The following is a 5,984-nucleotide window of genomic DNA, read 5'->3' as shown; positions in this document are numbered from 1 at the left end:
TTTCGTCGGCTCATAAGGTCGCGACAGGATGGGGCGAGTCAGAAAGCTCAAGCGCCACCCTAAATGATGATGTTTTCGTCGGCTCATAAGGTTGCGACAGGATGGGGCGAGTCAGAAAGCTCAAGCGCCACCCTAAATGATGATGATGTTTTCATCGGCTCATAAGGTCGCGACAGGATGGGGCGAGTCAGAAAGCTCAAGCACCACCATAAATGATGATGATTCTGTCGGCTCATAAGGTCGCAACAGGATGACAAAATTGTTCTTTAATGAAAAAGCCCCCAAGTCGGAGAGTATTTTTAACTTTATTACTTCATAATGAAACTGAAAAAATTACAAAATGCAGAGCTCAAAGCTCAAGTGTAATAAGGCCGCAGGTGGGCAATATTCCAGGGGCGAGTTGACTCAGCCTCCGTGGTTGGCCGGTTAGGCCGAAGATCCACCAGGTAATAAGAGCCATTGTGGAGATTCTTGCTGACGACGAATGCTCCTAAAACTCCGAAGTTAAGATGCGATCATACCAGCACTAAAGCACCGGATCCCATCAAAACACCGAAGTTAAGCGTGCTTGGGCGAGAGTAGTACTAGGATGGGTGACCTCATGGAAGTAATGCTTAAGTTTCCGACTCACCATAAACACCCCATATACCAACTTCTGCCAGTGTGGGTACCGCTGCTTGGAAAGAGTTAGCACCTCGCTGATAAAATACACCGGACGTTGCACTGGGTATTCCTTCCCCTCCTCATTTCTTTCAACGACCACTGCCACACTTACTGCTTTGGAATTTGTCGCGATATACAGAAGCATGGGTTCTTTTTCAGTCGGGGCAGCCAAGACCGGCGAGTTAACCAGTTGGCGTTTCAGGGCTTCGAGCGCCTCGTCTGCCTCATTTGTCCAAACAAACCGATCAGATTTCCTTAATTATTGATAAAGAGGAATCGCCTTCTCACCCAGGCGACTTACGAAACGACTTAGGGCCGCAATGCGACCCGCCAATCGTTGAACTTGATTAACGTTCGCCGGCTTTCCAAGGGAGGTTACTGCTTCGATCTTGTCTTGGTTAGCTTCAATGCCGCGCTCCGATACCAGGAAGCCCAGTAATTTCCCTGCAGGCACACCAAAAACACATTTGGTGGGATTTAGCTTCATCTGATATACCCATAGATTATCAAACGTCTCCTTGAGATCCTCCAGTAGTGTCTCCCCTTGGCGGGTTTTGATCACAATATCGTCGACATAGGCGTGGACGTTGCGACCGATTTGATTGCGTAGGAAATTCTGGATGCAGCGCTGGTAAGTCACCACCGCACTCTTGAGTCCAAAAGGCATGGACACATAACAAAAAGCCCCGAAGGGGGTTATAAAGGCTGTATTTTCTTGATCCTCCATGGCCATCTTGGTTTGGTGATATCCTGAGTAGGCGTCCAAAAAGCACAATCGTTCGCATCCCGCCACCGAGTCAATGATCTGGTCGATGCGGGGAAGAGCGAAGGGATTCTTTGGACAAGCTCTGTTGAGGTCTGTGTAGTCAATGCACATACGAAAGGTACCGTTCTTCTTGAGTACCAAAACCGGGTTAGCCAGCCATTTGGGGTGAAAAACTTCCACGATGAATCCGGCGGCTAAAAGACGGGCAACCTTTTATCCAATCGCCTTGCATCGCTCCTCGCTAAATCTGCGAAGGTACTGCTGGATGGATTTTGCCTTTGGGTCCACATTAAGATGGTGCTCAGCGAATTCTCGGCACACCAGGCATGTCAGAAGGTTTCCATGCGAAGATGTCCCGATTCTCACGGATGAATTCGATGAGCGCGCTTTCCTATTTGGGGTCCAGACCCGTCCCAATGGTGAACTGCTTGCATGAATCGCCAGGAACGAAATCGATTGTCCTAGTGTCATCCGTTGGCTTAAACTAGAAGGGCGACTCAGCATCTGTAGTCGGCTTCTTTAGGGGTGACATGTCCGTCGGGTCAACATTGGACCGATGGTGTTTGAGCTCCTCTGCAGCGCAGGCGACTTCCGCATAAGCCGCGTCTCCTTCTTCACATTCCTTTGCAATCCTTCTATCTCCATCAACCGTGATGGGTCCTTTGGGACCAGGCATTTTGAGCTTGAGGTAAACATAACACGTGCGAGCCATGAAGCGGGCGTAAGCCGGCCGCCCAAATAACGCATGGTAGGGGCTTTTCAATTTCACCACCTTGAAAACCAGTGACTCCGACCTGTAATTCTGCGCAGTTCCAAACGCCACTGTGAGTCTCACTCGGCCTATGGGGTAGGCCGACTTGCCCGGGACGATTCCGTGGAAGACCGTGGTTGAAGGCATCAGGTCCTTTTCCAATAGGTTCATCCTTTAGAAAGTGTCAAAATATAAGATATTAATGCTGCTGCCACCATCCATTAGCACTTTGGACAGGGTCTAACCCCCAACTTGGGGAGCCACGACCAACACTAAATCGCCTGGGTTGTCAACTCTTGGCGGGTGATCCTCCCTGCTCCATGTTATGGTCTGCTCAGACCAATGGAGGTATCTGGGAAGCGCCAGTTCAGATATACTGTACGCCCGGTGACTCACCTTCTTATCGCGCCTGCAAGCATTGGTGGTGAAAACATGATACTGCCCATTACTTAACTGTTTGGGGTTGCTGCGGAAACCCCCGTTATCATCCTGACCCTGCGGAGCCCCCTGTGGGGGTGGCTGTTGAAAGGCTCCTCGCGGGTTATACCACCGCTGGTGGTGCACCGGGTATTGGCCGCCGCCTGGCTGTGGGCCTCCCTGAGCCGCCTTTTTAGGAAAGCCGCCGAAGGGGTTCTGTCGTTGGTTGGGTGCGGCGAACTGCTCCTGACGCTGGTCCGGGTCATCGTTTTGACTTTTCTTGATCGCCTCCGCCTGAAACTCCCGCATTACGAAGCAATTCTCCCAGGAGTGAGTCGCCGGACCGTCTGCCGTGGCATGGTGCGGGCAAGGGCCTTTGAGTAGCTCTTCATAGTTACGCGGCCTCTTCCCGCTAAACTCCCTGTTTTTCTTCTGGCGTTGGTTGCCATTGTTGGCGTTGGTATTGGCGACTAAGTTCGAGGGCTCCTCTTGCGGTCTTCGCTTGCTATTGGCCCCTTGATTGTGGCGGTTGCGTCCCTAGAACCGCGTATGGTTTTTGGATGACTCGCCCTTTTTGGGCGAATTAGCCTTACCGTCCTCACCAGGATCTTTGGTGTCATCTGCCTCAGCGTACCTAGTGAGGGTGTCCATCAGCTCTCCCATGTCTTGGACCTTCCGCTTGAGTCGCCCCAATTTTTGCACCAAGGGTTCGTAATGGCAATTCTGCTCGAGGATCAGCACAGCTTGAGCCGCCGTAATACCATCTGACGAATGGATACTTTCTGCAACCCGCCGTGACCAATGGTAAGCCGACTCATCCGGGCGCTGAACACAGTGTTGTAGATCGACGATCGTCATCGGACGTTTGCAAGTTCCTCGGAAGTTTTTGATGAAATGCTCTTTTAACTCGGCCCAGGTCTGGATGGAGTTGGGAGGTAAGTTTTTCAACCAAGTACGTGCTGACCCCTCGAGCATCATCGTGAAGTATCTCGCGCAAACTTCCTCGTTTACGTCGAGCATGTCCATGGCGATTTCATAACTCTCGATCCACGATGTCGGCTCAAGGTCCGGGGTGTAATTAGGCACCTTTCTTGGTCCCTTAAAATCTTTGGGCATCCTTTTGTTACGAAGGGCGAGGGCCAAGCATGTCACCCCAACTCGTCCTCCGCCCCCGATGAGGGGGGCCAGGGCGTCTTGGGTGTTCGGGAGATCCCGGCCCGGCGGGTTCCAATCAGGCGGGTTGTCCTGTGGGACGTGTCGCGGCCCGCTGTTTATGGCGGGCTGGTCCTCTGGACGGCTCCTGGTGTAGCTTGCCTGGGGAGTGGAATGCAACCTCTCGAGGCTATGTGAGAACTGGGCGTTTTGAACCACCGCCGTCTTCAACATCTCGATGGAGTTCCTTGCTTCTATCTCTACAGGAGTGTTGCCGTCAATCGGAAGAGATTCCAGATGGCGAGTTGCGGCAAGGACGTTGTCCACCGGGTTGGAAAAATGGCCTTGAGGCGTCCGGAATCGGGGAATGCGATCCTCAGCCTGCTGACCCGGCGGGTTAGGCGGGCGACCCGGCCGTCCCCCCGGGGCGGCTCCCGCCCCAGGGGTTCGTGGAGTGTCGAACAGGCGGGTCGGGTTGAGATCATGGGGCAGGCGACCCGGGTGTCTCCGTTGATGGACGGCGTTAGATGCGCGCTGTTGTCTTTCGAGCCACCATTTGTCAATGTTTAAACGCATCCTTTCGGCCGCAATTTGAGCTTGCCGAGTCTCGATCCTAGCAGACTCCACCTCGGTATCCCGATGAGCCTTTGCCACTGCCTCTCTGAGTTTCGCTAGCTCCGCGTTTATCTCCTCCTCGTTTTCTGGTGTAAGGGGAGTCGCCATTAGCCTTGTGATTTCTGCCGCTAAATCTACCAAGACTGTGGCTGGGCTTCTGGATGTCTCGCCGGCTCCATCGCCTCCGGTGGGGTTTTGTGTGGGTTGAGTCGCCCCCGCCATGTAAATGGCGATCTGACGGCGGGTTCGGTCAAGTACTTCGGGGTCCATGGCCAGCGACAAGCCCCCAAGACAATCCCCATGTAGAGACCGGATTGAATCTAAATCGCCCATGGATGATTCGTCATTAGAGTTGACCGGTGTAGTTTCCTGAGTCGCCGAGCACTCTGGCTCCTCCGATCCCTGCGTGAACCCCACCTAGACCGGGTGAGTCTGATTTGGCGTTATTACTGGGCGGACGTACCTGGCCGGCTCGACGGTGTCGGTGGAGACGTCCGGCTCAGACACGGATGATCCGATCATGCCGATGAAGATGTTGATCTTGCCGAAGGGGACCCTGTAACCAGATTCAATCGAATCTGCTTCGGGCCCCCATCGCTGGTTGTCGATGTAGGTTTTCCCCCGGCGGCTCCGGGTCATGAGCCCCGTCGCGTAACTCCCAAACCCTGGTAGGGCTCCCTTTGAGAACTCAACTCCGCCGTGGGCAGGCCCCACGGTGGGCTCCAACTATCGTGGTTTTGTCACGGCAGATGTCCTCGTGAAAGGACTTAGTACTGGAGCCATCGCACCTTGGCGGCGACTCAAAGGGGTTAAACGGGAGAGTCACGACGATTTACCCAGGTTCGGCCCCTCGTGAGGAGGTAAAGGCCTACGTCCTGCTTTGGTTTGTATTGATGTGGTTTCGATTACAAGGAAGGCGTAACTCGCCAGACCTAGCACTCGATGATTTCTAACCTCCCTCTCCTTCCCTAGGGCTCGCCTTTATATACAGGTCGAACCCTTAGGGTTTACAAGGATACCTTCCTTTCTACAAATCGTGACCCCTGTGGTCTCTAAGTCGCCGTCCTTCAAAGCTTGGAGACTTTCCAGAAATCATAAACCGCCATAGGACCTTCGTGCTGATAACGCCAAGGCCGAAATCATCGTTTAGGTGAATCGCCTGATTTGGTGACCCGACCCAACTAGGGCGGGTTATTAACAGGTAATATCCCCAACATCAACGGTGGATAGGGACTTCGGCGTTTAATTGCCAAGCTGAACCTCGGACACTAGAGTTGCGGTGTGTTCCTCTATTCAAAGTGAATGCTCTATGTTACTGCTGATGGTGATGAACACCTTGGGTCCGGGCATCTTGAGCTTCATGTAAGCATAATGAGGGACGAAATTAAACCGGGCGAACGTTGTTCGGCCAAGAAGTGCGTGATAGCCGTTGCGAAAAGGGATGATGTCGAAGATCAAGTTCTTGCTGTGGAAGTTCTTGAGCGAGCTGAACACTACTTCCAAAGTAATGGTGCCCGAGTAGTGGGCTTCGACACGTGTGATTACTCCTTTAAAGGTGGTGTTACTGGGGTTGATCCTTGATGCATCACTGCCTATTTTATACATCGTATCTGTGTAATT

The 5,984-nt window shown here is 52.8% G+C and overlaps 1 pseudogene; it reads left to right on the top strand.

Annotated features, from left to right (window-relative positions):
• The first annotated feature begins 507 nt into the window (after positions 1-507).
• LOC123433527 lies at positions 508-629 on the top strand (annotated as a pseudogene).
• The last annotated feature ends 5,355 nt before the right edge of the window (positions 630-5,984 follow it).

Source organism: Hordeum vulgare, chromosome 2H (assembly GCF_904849725.1).
Source record: "Hordeum vulgare subsp. vulgare chromosome 2H, MorexV3_pseudomolecules_assembly, whole genome shotgun sequence".
Classification (NCBI taxonomy): domain Eukaryota; kingdom Viridiplantae; phylum Streptophyta; class Magnoliopsida; order Poales; family Poaceae; genus Hordeum; species Hordeum vulgare.
This window is presented reverse-complemented; position numbering and strand designations above follow the sequence as displayed.